This window comes from Monodelphis domestica, chromosome 1 (genome assembly GCF_027887165.1).
Source record: "Monodelphis domestica isolate mMonDom1 chromosome 1, mMonDom1.pri, whole genome shotgun sequence".
In the NCBI taxonomy this organism is placed as follows: Eukaryota; Metazoa; Chordata; class Mammalia; order Didelphimorphia; family Didelphidae; genus Monodelphis; species Monodelphis domestica.
In genome coordinates, this window is record NC_077227.1 from 537,347,295 (window position 1) to 537,367,390 (window position 20,096).

Genomic DNA, 20,096 nt, shown 5'->3' on the forward strand with positions numbered 1-20,096 from the left:
TCCACTGAGCCACCCAGCTGCCCCCTACACAGTAAGATTTTAAAACAAGTATGGGCAGCAGAGTCTTGCTTAAGCCAAAAGACTACAAGAAAGTGAGAAGGTCACTATAGCCTGGGAATTGGAAGATCCAAGCTACCGCGTGGGCTTTGCCTCCTAATTCACCATGTAATGGTGGAGGATGGAGAGGGATAGGGAACGGTGGCAAGATTTTAATTTGTTCTTTTCAGTGGAATAGAAAGCCATGCAAAATAAGTGCTAAGGTCCCTTGAAACCAGGATCTCAGTGCTGCCTAGGAGGGATACTTTGGGTCTTCCCAGAAACCTCTTCAATTTATAGAAGTTAAACCTTTTTTTTTAACCCTTACCTTCTGTCTTGGAGCCAATACTGTGTATTGGCTCCAAGGCAGAAGAGTGGTAAGGGCTAGGCAATGGGGGTCAAGTGACTTGCCCAGGGTCACACAGCTGGGAAGTGTCTGAGGCCAAATTTGAACTCAGGACTTCCCATCTCTGGGTCTGACTCTCAATACATTGAGCTACCCAGCTGCCCCCACATTCAATCATTTTGCATATACAAGGCCATCCCCATTTAAAGTGTTCTGAAATCTGATTCCCTAGTTATAGCATGGATTGGAGAATGAAAAAAAGACCCGGATAAATCAACCAATAAATATTTATCCACTTTATGTTCAGCCCCTCACTGGGTACTAGAGGAAATGTTAACAGAAGTTTAAAAAAATGGGGGTGGGGAGAAGTGGGCAGATCCTTTCATAGCTTACAGATTGGTTGAAAGGTACCACAACTTCTTGACAAGCTTCTCTAAAGCAGCTACAGGGACTGATAAACCATCCTCTGTCCTTACTCTATTTCTCCAATGGAGTAACTCACAAAACGACCTCATTTCCTCCCCACTGCCTTATTCCATTAGAGCTTGGAAGGACATCAAAGGTCATTGAGTGCAATCTGCCCTGCCCTCACTCTGAGAAATGAAGACACTAAAGACCAGAGAAACAAAGCAATTTGCTCACGATTGCACCCAAGTGGAGTTAGTGACACAAGTAGGCTAAAGATCTGCAGGCAGCAACGCTTTCCTTCACTCCAAACCCTGCTTCTTGTACCAGACATCAGATCCACCCGGTACCAAGAGCCCCTTGCAGATACCCAGAGTACCCAGATACCCGGGTGAGGGGAGCCTTCGGGTTGTACTGACTCCCCTCCAAAAGAGTCATCTGTTAATGAAAAAAACTTTCCTTGTGGCTTCCCATTACCTTCAAGGTAAATAAAAATTCAGCATTGCACTTAGGGCCCTCTATAGTCTGGCACAAACCTTGTCTAGCCTTCTGTCACGTTTCTCTGCTCCCTGCACTCTGGGATCCACTGGATCACTCCTTGTGCCCTAGACTCAACCTCCCGTCCTTTGTGCGTTTGTAGGAACTGCTCCCCTATGTCTAGAACATTCTGTCTCCTCAGTTTCTGCCTGGGAGAACCCTTCTCTTGCTTCAAGCTCAGTTCAGCTGTCACATCCTCCAGAAAGTCCATCCTGATCTCCTTTCCCACCTTTGGATGTTAGCATGCTCTCCACCCTGAAATCATTGCCTCATCAAGCCAGCCCAGCTGTCCTTCCTGCCATTCATCATGCTCAACACTCTATCCCCATCTCCGTTGCTTTGCATATTGAACAATGCACAGTACATTTTTTTTCTCCCCTCTACTTCTTAGAATACTTTCCATAATTTCCTTCAAAGCTTGGCTCAGATGTTGCCTCCTGAAAAGTAGCCATAGGGATAAAATTATTGATAGCAGTGCTTCTTGCTACATTAAGGGGGCAGCTGGGTAGCTCAGTGGATGGTGAGCCAGGTCTAGAGACAGGAGGTCCTGGGTTCAAATCTGGCCTCAGACACTTCCCAGCTGTGTGACCCTGGGCAAGTCACTTGACCCCCATTGCCTAGGTCTTACCACTCTTCTGCCTTGGAACCAATGCACAGTGTTGATTCTAAGATGGAAGGTAGGGGATTTTAAAAACAAAATCAAATGATATCTCTTATATAGAGTCATTCCTGATCCTCCCCCACCCCTTCCCTTTGCTCTCCCAAAATGACCTCATTTATTTTGTAAACACTTGTACGGACATACATCATCTCCCCCCTCCAACTCCCAATTATAAACTCCGTGAGGGCACAGATGTTCTTCAACGTCTGTTTACCCCCAGCGCCTAGTACTCTGCCTCCTGCATAGTAGGTGCTTAATGAAGATTCATAGAAGAGAACTGAGTTTGCTCTTTTTGATTGCCATTCCTGCCTTACTCCGAGACCTCATGTGGATGCCAAGGCACAGTGGAACATAACGTTGGACTTGGAGGCAGGACGTGGTCTTCAAGTCTCAGCCCAACCTGACTCTCTAGGCGACCTCTCTGACTTTCGATGAATGACTTCCATCTGTAAAATGGAATATGATCATTCTCTATTACACTGCTTGCCTCACAGGATTGGTGTAGGGAAGATGTTTTATAAATCTTAAAGGCACTGCAGAAAAGGGAGTTATTATTGTCTTATGGCTCATGGAGTCCTGCTATAAATATCAAACCAGATCTTATGTGGGAATCCATCAGTGTCTCCCTGCTGGCCTCCTCCCCAGCCCCAAGCCTGAACCCATGAGCTTTGAACCTAAGGTCGAGCATCCTTTGCACAACAGTACATTACCTGCTGGGGAGGGGCCAGAGACCAATGGTGTGACGCTAACGGAACCTCCCCACAAGCCTCGTTCCTTCCACTTGCCTTTCTTAGAAAGGTAGCGTGTTGTTGCGCAAAGCCTGCTGGATCTTGGTGTCAAATCCTAGCTCCTGCACTTATTGCCTGCCCTTCTCTCTCTGAGGTTCAGCCATGGAAAGGTAACAGGAATAATTAAACTGCCCACTTCATGGGGTTAACCCAAACTTTATAAACACTAAAGCCCTAAAGATGGGTGAGTTATTCTTTCTCATGACTCATTTCATTAAAGGGCTAAAGAAAGAGTCAGACAGTGATTTCTTTCTAGAGTATTTCTGTGCTCCTCTCTTAGAAAGCTTTCTTTTTAAAGTGTATTTTAGGGGGCAGCTGGGCAGCTGGGTAGCTCAGTGGATTGAAAGCCAGGCCTAGAGACAGGAGGTCCTAGGTTCAAATCTGGCCTCAGACACTTCCCAGCTGTGTGACCCTGGGCAAGTCACTTGACCCCCATTGCCTAGCCTTTACCACTCTTCTGCTTTGGAGCCAATACCCAGTATTGATTCCAAGATGGAAGGTAAGGGTTTAAAAAATAATAAAATAAAATAAAGTGTATTTTAACGAATATTTGTTCTGCTCTTGCTAGCACTTTCTATAGCCTGAGGTGGTCCAGCCTGCAGAGAAGGCACCCAATTAATTGGTCTCCATTTCCTTGGCAATGTTTCCAAAAAGCAAAGAGGCATCCATTAATAATGACCTTCCGGGGGGCAGATGGGTGGCTCAGTGGATTGAGAGTCAGGCCTAGAGACGGGAGGTCCTAGGTTCAAATCTGGCCTCAGACACTTCCCAGCTGTGTGACCCTGGGCAAGTCACTTGACCCCCATTGCCTAGCCCTTACCACTCTTCTGCCTTGGAGCCAATACACAGTATTGACTCCAAGATGGAAGGTAAGGGTTTTTAAAAAAAAAAAATAATGACCTTCCGGGGGCAGCTGGGTAGCTCATTGGATGTAGAGTCAGGCCTAGAGACAGGAGGTCCTGGGTTCAAATGTGGCATCAGATACTTCCCAGCTGTGTGACCCTGAGCAAGTCATTTGATTCCCATTGCCTAGCCCTTACCACTCTTCTGCCTTGGAACCAATACACAATATTGACCTAAAACAGAAGGTAAGGGTTAATAAATAAATAAATAAGCAAATAAACAAATAAATGAATGAATGAATGAATAGATAAATAAATAGATAGATAGATAGATAGATAGATAGATAGATAGATAAATGAATGAATGAATGAATAATGACCTTCCCTTGTTGCTATCAAAAAAAAAAGGGAAACAGGAAGGAAAGAATCTGAAATCTCAGGGAAAAGGAAGTGGATACTAAAGTGTAGAAGCAGGACCACTGAGGAAGCGATGTGATGAACAGTCAGAAAAGCCATTTAAGTAAGAAGAAAGAACAATGAATCAGGCCAGTTTTTCCTTGCTGAATGCTGGGAAGCAGATACTGTCCTTTGCCTCTCCACCTGCCTCTTTAGGACAAACACACTGGATAAATTCAGGAGCCAGAGGGTCCTTAGGCATTTTCATAATTTGATTTCATTTCCTCGAACCAGCTAATCTATTAGAATGGCTTGGTTAATTTAGAGGCATAATTTTAATCAATTAGATGAAGTGTAAAATAATTGCTTGGCTCCACATGGGAAATAGAGCTTGTCATCCTTAAGACTTTATTGAAAAGGCATTAAGGAGGGATAATATGTATTCCGCAGTGGTCACTGGCAAGTAGGGAGGCTATGTTGTGTTCCAAAAGATCTAGCAGGACAATTTGCCATGATACAAACTCTACAACTAGTAGTTTGGGAGATCCTAGTCTCCACGATGAGTTTCCTTTTATAATAATAGTAAAAATAGCTAGCATTTACATAGCACACTGAGGTTTGCAAATTTTTTTTCTTATGTCATCCCATTCTATCCTCATGACAATCCAATAAGGTAGGTGCTTTCATTATCCTAATTTCAAAGATTAGGAAGCTGTGGCTGAGGAGCTGAAGTTAAGTCACAAAGCTAGTAAATGCCCATGGCAAGATTTGAATTTGGGTCTTCCTAACTCAAAATCCAGCACTCTTTGAATTGTGGCACCTCAATACTTCAGTGAACTAGTTTCTCAGGTGGATGAGAGACACGGAAATCCTCTCCTCCAGACACTATACAACCACTGCAGAAAACTCCTAAAAATGCGAAAGAGAAAAGGTAGAGGAAATTTCATAATAGAATCCAAAAGGAGCCAAGTCTGGACTTTAAAGTTTCTGTTTCATAATATGTGTTGTTCCCACTTCAAGATGCAATAAGGTCAATCATCCTTCAATTGAAAGGCATTTATTAAAGACTTGCTATGTGCCAGGAAGCTAGCTAGCACAGTGGATAGAGAACCAGGCCTGGAGGCAGGAAGATCTGAGTTCAAATTTGACCTGAGACACTTTCTAGCTGTACAGCCCTGGGCAAGTCATTTAACTCTGTTTGACCCTGTGAACTCATCTGTAAAATGAGGCAGAGAAAGAAAGGGCAACCTGCTATAGTTTCTTTGCCAAGAAAACACCAAATAAAGAGTCAACACAACTGAACTGAACTGAACTGAAAAGATGGATGAATAATGTGCCTGCTGTTACTAAAACAGAAAGAAAGGGTTTTTTTAAATAATAATATTTTGTAAATGTGCCAGGCATCATGCTAACAATAGCTAACATTTGCAAAGTGCTTTACATTTGTTATCTCATTTGTTCCTCACAATAACCCTGGGAGGGAGGTGCTTTTCTTATCCCTTTTTTACAACTAAGGAAACCAAGGCTTAGAAGTTAAGTAAGACTTGCTCAGAGTCCTACAGCTAGCAAGTGTAGGAGTAAAAATGAATAAATGCTCCTAGTATTTAAAAATATATGGGATTTTAATAATAATCAAAAAGAGAGGGAAAAGAAAAAGGGTTCTTTCAGTCAAGTGAGCAGAGCAAAGAGAGCCAGAGAACCACACCTGCACAAGCTCCCCAAAAAGAGCCTGCAGCATGGATCTCAGCCAAATTTATCTCCTAAGCATCCTTATGTAAAATGAGGATATAACTTAAAAGGATGCTGGGAATGTAGCTCAGGTGTGGCAAATTTTCCACCTGCACACAAATGTCTGAGTTCAAATTTGAAATCAGATCTTCCCAACTATCACTCTGTCTACTTTGACACAGCTTCCTGAGCACAACTTATATAAATCTAAAGAATGGATCATTTGTTTCTCTCAAGAAGCTGACATTCTTTCATCATTAATTCTCAAAGATAACAGCATGAAGGGGAACAAATATGTATGAGGCATTTATATGTAATGCATAGATGGCCACCTGGTTTAGTGGATATAATCACCCTTGGAGCAAAGGAGACCTGGGCTCAAGTCCTGTCTCTGACACTTATTAATGGTATAACCATCAGCATGATGCTCATCTTCTCAGGGCAGCTCTCTCAGACTATAAATTGCTAAAGAATTGCTGCTCAGCATGGGTGGATGGTTTTTACAATGGAAGTAAATCATGAGTCCAGACTTCTCGCTGTCCCCAAAAAGATCCATAATGCCTTATAATAGGCTGAAGGAGAGATACAGATATAGGGGGAAAATATGGTCTTTGTCTTCAAGGCACCGACAATTTGAATCATAGATTTGAGGATGGAAGAAACCTTAAAAGTCCTCTAACCCAACATTTTCTGACATTTTGCAGATGACAAAACTATAATCTGATAAAGGTGATAGTTTGAACCCACCATAATGCTGAGGAAGTGTCTACTCTTTTTCTTAACTCAGTGAAAACATGTCTTTGACCATATGTCTAAGTTGCAACCTTTTTCTGATTCTTCCATCATTTATCCAGACATCAACAACTGTCAAAGGCTTGGTTATCTAAAGCATCTAAAGGATAGTACTGGAAAAATTAAAATTAAATCTCAAATAATAAAAATATTATATTTTTGGAGGTTTATTAAATGATCATTAGAAATCAAGGCATAAAGAGGCTACAAAATAAAAATAAAAACCACATGCCCATGGCTGGTTAGCCATTTCAAAATCCCCACCTTACCACCATCACCGCTGGCTGCATGCCAAAAGAGAACCTTGGGAGGAGTTACAGCCAATTAAATACCAATAATGTGATCTTGCCAACATGAAGACGCAGGAGAGATTATAGGGAATTTTGGGAAATACTAAGGACTTCTGGGGAATGAAGTCAAAGGTTCAAAATCTCCATTTATACAGTACTTAGGATTTAGAACTGGAAGGCACTCTAGAAAACATCTAATCCAGTCCTTGTATATTATACAAGAAACCAAGGGACAAAGGCGGGGAAATATGTGTGTGAAGTCAGAGTACTGAATTGGAGAGAAGCTCCTATCTCACCTCCATTACCACCTGAGGAACCGTGGGTGAATCATTCAAAAACTCTTCTTTTATTGAAAAGAGAAGAAGACTAGATTATCACCACTTACAGATCAAAATCCTATGAGTTCAAATCCAAGATGCATATTAAAATGTAAGATTAGAATTAATATCCAATAATTCCATATATTATATTTTATAACATTTATTAATAATCATGTGAAGCAAAAGAAATAAAAGAACAAAAGTAAAACCATGAATAAAGAAGTTTTCCCAGCTGTGTTAGCTGGAAAAAGAGCAAGGGACAGGACAGGTTCACACATAAACTTTATCTCCAAAACATAAGGACATAATGTGAGAACAAAAAGGGGGATGCTGAGAGAGAGAGAGAGTCCTGGGTTTCAGATTCTAATTATATAGTATCAAGAAATATCCTCCTGGAAATCCAGTACTCGAAGGCTCACTCAGGAGCTCATAAGCACAGAAGAGTTTTTTGTTCAGTCCTTCAGTTATGTCCAGTTCTTGGTTATCCCATGGACCATAGCTAACTTACCATACCTATTAGCCAGGATACTAGATTAGTTTGCCATTTCCTTCTTTAGTGGATACTTTTGTCAGTCAATCAGAGGTTAAATGACTTGCCCAGGGTCACACAGCTAGGAAATATCTGAGGTCCTATTTGAACTCAGGTCTTTCTGACTGTAGGCTTGGCACTTTATCCACTGAGCTACCTAGCTGCCTCTTAAGCATGCAAATATTAAGCAACTTGTCCAAAGTCACACTACTAGGCAGTGTTTAAGGTTGTATTTGAATTCAGGTCTTCCTGACTCTAGGCCCAGCACTCAATTCAACTGCCTCAATAACAACAATAGTGGCTATAGCACTTTAAGATGTCCATATTGTTTTACAAATATCTCATTTGATACTCAAAACAATCTTGGAAAGTTGGCACCATTATTATCCCCATTTTACTGAGGTGGAAACTGAGGCAGTCATAGCCAAGTGATTTGCCCAAGGTCACAGAGTTATGAAATATGTGAGTCATGATTTGAACTCAGGTCCTCCTGAGTCCTGATCCAACACTCAATCCACTGTGCCACTACAACAAATGTTAGGAATATAGGGTTTAAAGCAGGAAGGAATATTTGAGATCATCTTATACAATCTATGTATTCTATATTTGGGGAAACTGAGACCCAGAGACTGGCAGAATCAGGTTTTGATTCTGGGTCCTCTGACTTGAGCCCTTTCTACTCTCCCAAATAAGAGACATTCATTCATCATATAGTTATTAAATACCTACCGTGTCTAAGACACTGGGGATGGAAACATGAGGCAAAGATAATTCTTGCCCGCAAGGATCTTAAAATTAAATGGGAGTGTGTGAAAATATGAAATGGACACAAAGAAGTGTAAGAAGAAATGCCCCCAACCAATTGGAGAAGATTCCAGAGTATAGTCCTTTTTTTGGAGGCAGTCTGAGGACCATCTCCCTAAGGAGTGTGATCGTGCCCTCTGGTACCTTACTGATGGAGTTGCTTCTGACAACTGACAGGCTACCCTTCACTGTGGTCTAGAAAATAGTTCAAATGCAACCTCAGACACTTACTAGATGTGTGACCTCGGGCAAGTCATCTAACTTCTGTTGCCTCAGTTTCATCCATTGGAAAATGGGGTAATAACAGCACCTACCTCATAAGGTTGTTGTGAAGATCAGATGAGATAATATTTGTAAACTGCGTAGCATGGTAGTTGTTCCTCTGTCATTCAGTCCCTTTCAACTCTTTATGACCCTGTGGACCATCACATACCAGTATTGTCCCTGGGATTTTCTTGACCAAGAAGTAGTAATAAGTGCTGTACACATTCTTCATTTTCTTCTGGGAAAGTCCCATCCTCTTCCCCTGGGAACTTCTAGATACTTATCTAAGGAACTGAATTCTGCCTTTCCTATCTCTTCAGCTGACTATAGAACTAAACTTGTTGTCAACTAACCTCTGCTGGTGACTCTTTTGTGCATTCTGTGTTACTGAGCAGAAAACCTCCCAGATAACTTTTTGCTCTTGGTATTCCCAGAATTCTGCTTTTAAATAGCCAAATGTGGGCACAAGATACAAGCTACGGAATGTTTAGTTTTGTTTCATTTAACTGGTTAAAATGTATTCTTTTTAATGATGATCCTTTAAAAAGTTTCCTTATGAATGCAAACCACTTCACTTTAAGACTTAAGAGAACTCTCCAGTCATCCATTAATTCTCACAAAAACCCAGCTGAACAGGTAGGATAATAGGGGAGTTTTTAGAAGAAGTGTTTTTTAATGACTACAATTCATTTTGTTCCCCAATGCCTGGCTTCTCTTTCCTGATAAATGTGCCTTTGGAAGACCAATTACCAGTGTCCCTACCATAGATATTTATTATGTTTGCCTTCTGATTTATCATGTTTTAGGGTCTAAAATTGTAGGGATCATAGGAATTAGAGCTGCAAAGGATTTTATAAAGATCATCTAGTCCAACCCCTTCATTTACAGATAAGAAAACTATAGACTAAAGAGGTCATAAACTAAATCTAGAGAACATTGTAGGTCCATGGAAAAATGAAGGAGAAGAAGAAAGGGTCACTTAACTCTAGCTGGCATGAATGCTTTTTCCTCTAGGGTTTGAGGAACAGCCTTGTCCAAAGTATCACTATGAGTTTAGAGCAGTGGTGGAGAACCTATGGCACAGGTGTTAAAGATGGCATGCAGAGCACTCTCTGTTGGCACTTAGCCACCCTCCCTCCCCACCCCCACCCCCAGAGTTCATTACTAGAAAGGCAGAGGGTCTCAGGCAGAGCTGCTCCCTTCCCCTCTCCACTGGGCCTGGTGACATTTTTTCACATCCCCTGCCCCTCTGCCCAGCAGCCAATGGAAGTACGCAGGGGGTAACCGGTCATTGGCTCACAGGCAGCAGAGCCTGAGGGGAGTAGAACATTTGGGCCATTCCCCTCCCCCTCTCTACATTCAATGAAGACATTCCTTACTTCACCTCCCCCCTTGTCCAGCAGCCCAATCGGAGCTTTTTCTCCCTCTCCTGACCTCCCCGGGCAAAGGGTGGGGGAGGTCACATCCAGCATGTAGTGGGGGGAGGGGAGCCTGCATTCCATCTCTAAAAGGTTCATCATCCCTGGTTTAAAGTGACTCTGTGGGTTGCCATGAAGATGGAGATCACTGGAGAAAGAGAACCCTAGCAACTTCAAAAGTTTTCCTCTGCTGGGGTCAAGAAAGTAGAGAAGGAAGAAACCTCAGCCCTTGGGTAATTCTCAAGTCTGGAAAAAGTGAAGGACCACCAAAGGGGGAAAGTCAGTTGTTTTGACTGTTCATTGAGCCTTTACATGCAAGTCCTTTCTGCTTTGAATTTGTTGTCAGATTAGAGAAAACCTATCCCATATTCAATATATTATTAGCCTAAATGCTAACATGGAAATCTACACAGAAAGTAAAATTTTACCTTCCTGGAAGAAGCACTGGGTAGAGGCAAAATGAACCAAATTCTAATGTTTCCTGAGAAAAGCCTGACATTTAAGACCCTCTATAACCTAGGGACAACCTTCTGCCTTATTTCAAATTATTCTCTCTTCATACCAATATTGGAAGGGTTGGAAGTCTTTTTTTTTTAACCCTCACCTTCTGCCTTAGAACCAAATACTGTCTACTGGTTCCAAAGCAGAAGAGTGGTAATGGCTAGGCAATGTGGTTAAGTGACTTGCCCAAGTTCACACAGCTAGGAAGTTTCTGAGACCAGACTTGAGCCCAGGACCTCCTGTCTCTGGGTCTGGTTCTCAATCCACTGTGCCACCCAGATGCCCCCAGCGTTTGAATATTCTTGAATTCCATTCCCTCTATTCCAGGAGTCTGATCCTCTCCAATTCCATCCCTAAATTATGCTGGCTCTTCACTTCTGCCTTTCACACTGCCTACCTTCCTTCAAGGCTCAACTCCACACAATCTAGCCCCCTCAATCTAGACCCTGAACCTTCTTCAGTTCTCCTTTCAGTGCCTTCCTCCCCTTCTATTTGCATCATTTTTGATTATCTACATTTATGTTGCACCCTCCTCCCCACTTTTTAGCTACCTTGAGGACAAGGACTAGGTCATTTTTGTCTTTATCTTCCCAGCCCCTAGTGCAATGTTTTGCAGAGTAATTTCTTAACATAGTTTATCAAGTTGAAACGCATTGCATTCAAGAGCTTTTAGTTCAACCCTTCATTCTACTGAAATTGAGCCCCAAAAGGGAGATTGATTTGTTCAAGGTTGCACTGCCAATGGGACAGAACCTAGAGGGGTATTTGTGATTCTAGGGTAAAAAATAGGTGATGAGGCTTATTTTTATTCCTTCGACCATGGAAATATTTCATAAAATGTTTCACAAAAAAAAAACTGCACTAAAAAGAATTGTTGGAGGGGTAATTAGGTGACTCAATGAATTGAGAGTCAGGCCTAGAGATAAGCAGTTCTGGGCTCAAATCTGGTTTCAGACACTTCCTACCTGTGTGACCCTGGGCAAGTCACTTAACCCCCATTGCTTAATCTTTACCACTCTTTTGCCTTAGAACCTATGCATAGTATTGATTCTAAGACAGAAGGTAAAGGTTAAAAAAAAAAAGTGTAGATATAATGCCTGCCTTCAAGGAGCCTACTTATCTCCCAGGGAACGCTAAAGAGCCAAACTATTACCTTTTGAATTCCATCCCCCCCCCAGATCCTATAATTACAGCTTCAGACAACTCTGAGTCTCCACTACAATCTACTACAAACTTCGCACAACATTGGTTTTTCTTCTACCATCCTTGTCCTACCCACAGTAAGGCACTGACTTGTTTGTTTCCTTCTCTCCCTTCAGTTCCCATTCACCTGCAAAGTGACCTGGCATGACTGAATTCTGTGAGCCACTTGTCACAGTCTGTTGAATTACTGCCAGTTTTGAGGCCAGTGATAAGCATTCCTGTTTGGGGAATTCTTTGCCATGGAAGTATCTGACAGGGCTTGGCAACAACTCAAGATTTAATTGAAGAAATGTCTGGAACACTAATCCATTGGGGTGGGAGCTGAGGTCTGGTCCCTGATCCACCATTAACTAGGCTGGGTCGTCTTAAGCAAGTTGTCTCAACTCTCTAGTCTATAATTGCCCTACCAGGAAACATTCTTGAAATTTATATTTTTCTCACATCTAACTCTTAAAATCCCTTCTTTTCTTCAAAGCTCATTTCAAGGTTTGCTTTCTAATAAAGCCTCTCCTGATTCTGTCCGGTTTTTAGTGTCTTCTCCATCCTGTAATTAATTTCTTTTACATACATGTTGTACATATTTATGTAGCAAGGAGGAAATGAAAGGAATGCTAAAGAAAAGAACCTTGCTAACACACATTAATGGAATGAATTAAACAGGATTGAATTACAATGTATAACTACTTTTGTAAATTGTGTGCTGAGAAATTTATACTTTAGGTCAAAATGGGTACATGATTTTGACACAAAGGGTACTATCATAAGAAAATTAGAGGAGTGTGGAAAATCTTACCTGCCAGATCTATGGCAAGAGGTTATGAACAAACAAGAGATTGAGAGGATCACAAGGACAGTTTTGATTGTTATGTGAAATTAAAAGGGATTTGCACAAACAAAACCAATGCAGTCAAAACTAGAAGGAAAACAGGAAAATAGGAAAAGGGGGTGTTTATAGTAAGCTTCTCTGATAAAGGCCTCATTTCTCAATTATATAGGGAATTGAGATGAATTTATAAAAAATAAGAGCCATTCCCCAACTGATAAATAGTTAAAGACATGAACAGATAGTTTTTCAAGAGAAGAAATCAAAGATACATATATGAAAAAATGCTTAATTAGAGAATTGCAAATTAAGAAAACTACATGATATCACTTCACCTAACAGATTGGCTAATGTGACAGAAAAGGGAAATGACAAATTCTGGAAGAGATATGGAAAAGCAAGTATGTTAATACACTGTTAACAGAGTCATGAACTGGTCGAACTATTCTTGAGAACAATTTGGAACTATTTGGCTATAAAACCATCCCTCCCCTTTGATCTAGCAATACCAGTACTTGGTTTTTATCCCAAAGAGTTTGAAGGAAAAGGATCTTTATGTACAAAAATCTTTATAGTGGTTCTTTTTGTGTTGTCAAATAAGTAGAAATTGAGGGGATGCCTATCAATTGGGGAATGGCTAAACAAATTATAGAATATGATTGTGATGGAATAATATTGTGCTATAAGAAATGAGAAGGGGAATGTTACAGAAAAAATCAGGAAGACCTATATGAATTGATACAGGGTAAAGTAAGCAAAACCAAGAAATAATTGTACAGAGTATCAGCAATGTTGTAATAATCAACTGTAAAAATTTTGGTTATTCTTTTTTTTTAACCCTTTTCTTCTGTTTTAGGATTCATACTAAGTATTTGTTCCAAGGCAGAAGAGCAGTAAGGACTAGGTAATTGGAGTTAAGTGATTTGTCCACACACAGACAGGAAGTACCTGAGGACACCTTTGAACCCATGAACTCACATCTCCAGGTCTGGTACTCTATCCACTGAACCACCTAATTGCCCCTTTTAAAAATTTTTTAAAGCTTTTACTTTCTGTCTTAGTATCAATTCTAAGGCAGAAGAGTGGCAAGGGTTAGACCACTGGGACAAAGTGACTTAAGAATCACATGAGGGCAGCTGGGTAGCTCAGTGGATTGAGAGCCAGGCCTTGAGATGGGAAGTCCTGGGTTAAAATATGACCTCAGACACTTCCCAGTTGTGTGACCCTGGGCAAGTCACTTGACCCCCATTGCCTAGCCCTTACCACTCTTCTGCCTTGGAACCAATATACAGTATTCACTCCAAGACAGAAGGAAAGGGTTAAAAAAAAGAATTACATAGTTAGGAAGTATTTGAGATGAGGCTTGAATCCAAGTCTTCCTGGAGTTCTATCCACTGCGAAACCTGCTGCCAACTTAGCTATTTTGATTGATACAGTGATCGAAGACAATTCCAAAGGACTCATCATGAAAAATACTATTTAGTTCCAGAGACAGAGTAAATGGACTCACAGTGAAACAGAAATATGATTTTTCCATTTTTTTCCTCTTCTGGTTATATCACTAAAATGGAAAAACATTTAGTGTGATTTCACATGTATAATTTTAAACTCATCAGAACATAAAGCGTTCGGAAAGATTGTTCTTTGGGCTTTTTACATTTCACCTTGGTGCTGCCTTGCCCAAAGGGCGGTGCATGGAGAATCGTAATTGAAGTCATAAATCAATCGGTCAGCCAACTGGCATTTATTAAGTGTCATAACATTCAGAATCTTGCACCAGGGGTACAAAGGAAGTAAAAAAACTGGTCTGCCCTCGAGTTGCTCAGAGTCTCATGGGGGAGGCAACTATGCACAAAGAAGATAGAGATGGGATACATTGAGGGTAGACTCAGAGAGAATGCACTAAGATTGAGGAGGACTGGGAAAGGTTTCTTGCCAAAGACATTAGCTGAGGCTCTAAGGAAAGCAGAGAGGTATAAGGGGGAAGAGAGTTTCAGGCACTGGAAGATGGCCAGTAAAAGTGGGCAGAACTATGCTAGGAAAGATACACAATTTACCCAAGATAGAATTCTTGCCCTTCTCCCACTGAATAGTTCACAGTTATACAGTGTTCAGAAACTGGTATTCAATGAATACCTGCTGATTGATGGATACCATGTTTCCTCAGTGAATTTGCAGGTATATTTAACAGTATCACATATCATTCTATGTGACAATCATCTATATCCCTATCATGAGTAGCTGGATAGTGCAGCAGACAAAGTTCTGGTCCTGAAGTCAAAAACACTCATCTTCTTGAATTCAAAGTCAGCCTAAGACACTAGCTGTGGTGCCCTGGACAAGTCACTTAACTTGTTTGCCTCACCTCCTCATCTGTGAAATGAGCTGGAGAAGGAAATGGAAAACCACTCCAGTATCATTGGCCAAAATAAAACCAAATGGAGTCACAAAGAGATGAACATTATTGAAACAACTAAACAACAAGCAACATATACATATCATACCCTCCAATTAAACTCCATTAGTCCTGGGATCATGTTTCAAATTAAAACTAATATGTTCCCAGCACTGATCACAGGGAAAGGGGTAGAAATTTTATGAAAGATATATTTTTTATTTTTATTTTTTTTAAACCCTTACCTTCTGTCTTAGAATCAATCAATATTGGGTATTGGTTCTAAGGCAGAAGAGAGGTAGGGGCTAGGCAATGGGGTTTAAGTGACTTGCTCAGGATTTATTATTCTTCCATGTTTACATGATTCATTTTCTTTCCCTACCCTCTTCCTTCCCCCCTCCCAGAGCCAATAAGCAATTGCACTGAGTTGTACAAATGTTATCACTTGATACTTGTTTCCACATTATTCATTTTTATCATAGAGCCCAAACCCCAAATCATATATCCATATAAACAAGTGATAAGTCATAAGTTTTTCTTTTGTGTTTCTACTCCCATAGTTCTTTTTCTCACTGTGGATAACATTCTTTCTCATAAGTTCTTCCAAAATGTCTTGGGTTGTTGTATTGCTTCTAATAGTAAAGTCTATTACATTGGCAAGTTCCACAATGTTTTACTTTCAGTGTACCATGTTTTCCTGGTTCTGCTCATTTCACTCTGCTTCAATTCATTGAGATTCTCCCAGTTTATATAGAAATCCTCCACTTCATCACTCCTTACAGCCCAATAGTATTCCATCACCATCAGATGCCACAATTTGTTCATCCATTCCCCAACTGAGGGACACTCCCTCATTAAAAAAGATATATTACTGGAAAGATATTCACTTGAGGCACAATAGTCTCAAAAAACACAATAGTCCAACAGTGAGTAAAGTATTGCCAGCAAATTGCCTCCATGGGGATTTAGAGCATGGCCATTCCCTAAAGAACTCTGCAAGGGAAGGGATGCTGCAGCAGTCGTGCCTTTGTGTGGCATAGGATGGCAGAGAACCACAAGGGCTGACATCAGAGTGGTAGCTTCTAAGAGGAACAAACTCACTTTTTTGGATAGTGGCACCCAGGGGCAAAGCTCCATCCATCTCATAGTAGTAATGGTTCTACTATATGAATTTAAATCATTATAAACAAATGCATGTGGCATAAGAAAACTAAGACCTCAATGCAGAGCTATCACTATGATCTCCTAGGGATCACTAAAGCTTAAAGTGTTGTAAAAAAAAATAGAATATAGCCTTGAAAAGATACATCATGTTGAACAAGTTAAAGAGAAGTAATATTATGACCTATCTCCATTTGTGAGAAAGGTCAGGGAGAGGAAGATGGGTAGAATGTAGTTTTCTAATGGTGCCTGGGGATGCACCTATTATGTGAGAAAAGCTAGTTCTGATTATAAAATTTGATTTTATTCAAAATGATTATTCCATTAAAATTACATAAAATATTTATAGTACTTGGAAATATAAAGGAAGGAAAGAAAATGGCCTATTTTATCTTGGTTCTATCATTGGTATTGACAAACTGGGCAAAGTGTGGGGAAAAGCAAAAAATGTCTAGTGGGGGAAAAACAGCCCAAGAGGGTGATGGTGAACCTCTATTTCCTTTAAGGAACAGGATGAGTTTTTGGTTGACAGAAGAGGGGGAAAGGACAGTCTCCTATCTCTGGGTTGCTGAATTTCTAGGTTAAACCTAGGTATTTCTTGTGCCAAATCTTGTATGCTTTCCACTGTGTAACATGGCCTCGAACATTCCAAGTACAACACAGGTTTGAAATAGGAGGAATTTTAATGGACTACAAATTTAACATGAGTCAATATATTGATTTGGCCATCTAAAAAGCTAATGTGGTCATTGACTATATTGACAGAAATCTAGTGGGCAGGACAAGTAGCTCTATTCACGCCACAGTATCATATTCACTTTTATGGCCATCATATTGTATAAGAAACATTGCTGGGTTGTGTTTCAAAATCTTGTCAAGAAAAGTACCAGTTGGGGGGCAGCTGGGTGGCTCAGTGGATTGAGAGCCAGGCTTAGAGATGGGAGGTCCTAGATTCAAACATGGCCACAGACACTTCCCAGCTGTGTGACCCTGGAGAAGTCACTTAATATAGTATATATAGTAGTTTATGGTAATAGGGTGTCCCTCTCCAATAAAATTTTCTTTTTTACTTTTTTAAAAAATAATCCTTACCATCCATCTTAGAACCAATTCTGTGTATTGGTTTCAAAAACAGTAGAGAATTAGCAATAGAGATTACATGATTTGCCCAGTGTCACACAGCTAGAGAGTATCTGAGGTAATATTTGAACCCAGAACTTCCCATCATTAGGACTTTCTCAATCCCCTGAGCCACCTAGCTGCTCCTCCCTCATAGGATTGTAAAGTAGTATTACCCCTATTGGGTTTAAAGGTCCAAACTTGTGAATTCGTCAGTGTAGAGAACTCTCAATGTGGAAATCCTTCCATCAATTCAGATAAACAACTGTTAACTTAGGGAAGGGGAAGAGATTAAGCATTTATTAAACAAATGGTAAATGCCAAGTACTGTGCCAAGTGTTTTATAAATATTACCTCATTTGATCCTTACAACAACCCTACAAAGGGGGTGCTACTATTATCCCTGCCTTACATTTGAGGAAACTGAGGCAGAGGTTAAGTGACTTGCACAGGGTTACCCAGCTAATAATTGGCTGAAACTGAAATTGAATTCATCTTCCTGACACCAGACCCAGTGCTGAGTCCTTGAGGCTGCCTCTAGGAGACTTAAAGCTTCAAAGTTTGCCTGAGATAATGGGAGATTAAGTGCTTTGCCAGAGGATACAATCAATGTATATCAGAGACAAGTCTGGAACCCAAGTCCTTCAAACTCTGGCCCTCCCTCCATTCTGAGAATGAGAAATGAGAAAGCAAAGGTTCAAAGAAACCTAAGGCACACAAAAAAAGAATTGTCAAAATTAAGATTCAAATTCAGGTCTCTCCAAATGCCAAGTTTGGTGGGTTTTCTCCATGCAATAATGCCTCTCACTGGAGCTCCAGGCAAGGGATAAATGAAGGACCTACTTGTCATGTGTTTTACTGGGATCTCAGGGATTGTGGGACTGGATGACTGCCAAAGGCCCCTCTAACTGCAGTCTTATAGTTCTGTGAATCATCAGTGTTTAAAATTTAATTCAATTCAATAAGCATTTCTAGATGAGGCAGTCCTGTACAATGGAAAAGAACACAGATATGGAATCAGGGGAGTACAAGTTTAGAGTTGGAATGAACCTTAGAAGTCATCACATCCAACCCCTTCATTATTCCAACAAGGAAAGGGAGGCACAGAGAGATTAAGCTAAGACACTGCCTTGAGCAAGTCATTTCTCCTCTGTGGATTTCAGTTCCCTCATCTATAAAAAAAAGAAGGGATTGAACTAGATGACCTCTGAGAGCCTCTCCAGCACTTAAGCTATGATCCTATAAAGTATCTATTATGTGCCAGGCACTGTACTAGGCTAAAACTGAAATAAGCATTGCCCTCAAGGAGCTTATACTCTACAGGGGAAAATGATATATTCACAGATAAGTAAACCAGATGCATGTTGCCCCTTAGCCTTTACCCTTATCAATGGTTTCCTTTTCCATGGTTTCAGTTATCCAAGGTCAACTTTGAATCCCAGGGGAAGGAGGGAAACAGGAAAAGGGCTGCAAAAGAGAATTGATACATGATTCAAGGACAGACACCAATACCTGAGCTTGAAAGGTCTCCTATGTCCCAGTTGGAGGTCTGCCTGATGAACTTCAGATCTGCTTTCATTTGGAGGGTTCTTTTTGGGATGATTTTCTATAAGGGGGTGAGAGACTTCAGAGCACCAAGCCAAAGGACAGGAATGAGGAGAAAGAGGGCACAGTGCTATACAGTAAAGTTAATGTTAAAGTGCTAAATAAATACTTTTTCTGTTAAATTTTTAAAAGTTAAAGTGAGAACTCTCTATAGGCTTTGATATTATGCAAGTTTCAGTCATCCTTGGTAGGTCTTGGAATGTATTCCCCAGATATAGAGGATCTACCGGATATATATATATATCCAATAGATAAAGAGATAAATAGGCAGATAGATAAACAGACAGACAGACAGACAGATAGATAGATAGATAGATAGATAGATAGATAGATAGATAGATAGATAGATAGATAGATAGACGGATAGATGGATAGACAGATAGACAGACAGACAGACAGAGAGATTAGGGAGATGGATGGATAGATAGATAGATAGATAGATAGATAGATAGATAGATAGATAGATAGATAGATAGATAGATAGATAGATAGATAGATAGATAGATAGACGGATAGACGGATAGACGGATAGACAGACAGACAGAGAGATTAGGGAGATAGATGGATGGATAGATACATGGATAGATAGATACATAGACAGATACACAAACAGACTGACAGAGAGAGAGAGACAGAAGCCAGATAGAGAGATATAGATATTCATAAAATGTTCTGTGAGGATATGAGGTACAGTATCAGCTAGGGAAAGTAGCATATACAACTCCTTACTTCCATTGCATAGCTGAGGTGTGATTATTAGAAGACCCTTATGCTGAAATGTTTTATCCCAGTAAAGTCAAGACCAAGACCATTTGGGCAGCTTCACCGAAGGCACACATGGATGAGCCAGGAGGAGGAGGTTTAGCCATTAGACCAAACCTATCCAGTTCTCATTCCCTGATCTCTCTCCAAACTCCAACCCAGCCCATCTGTTCAGCCACCTCATGACTTCCTACCTGTCCATTTAGAACATGATTAATAACCTCCATCTGCTAGCCTAATGAACCTCATTTGGCATGTAGAGGGAAACTGATATCCAGAGCAGTAAAAATGAGTTACGTGAGGTCACATGTCAAATTGATGGCCGGAGCTGGGATTAGAATATCATTCTCTTTCTTCCTCCCTTCTCTATC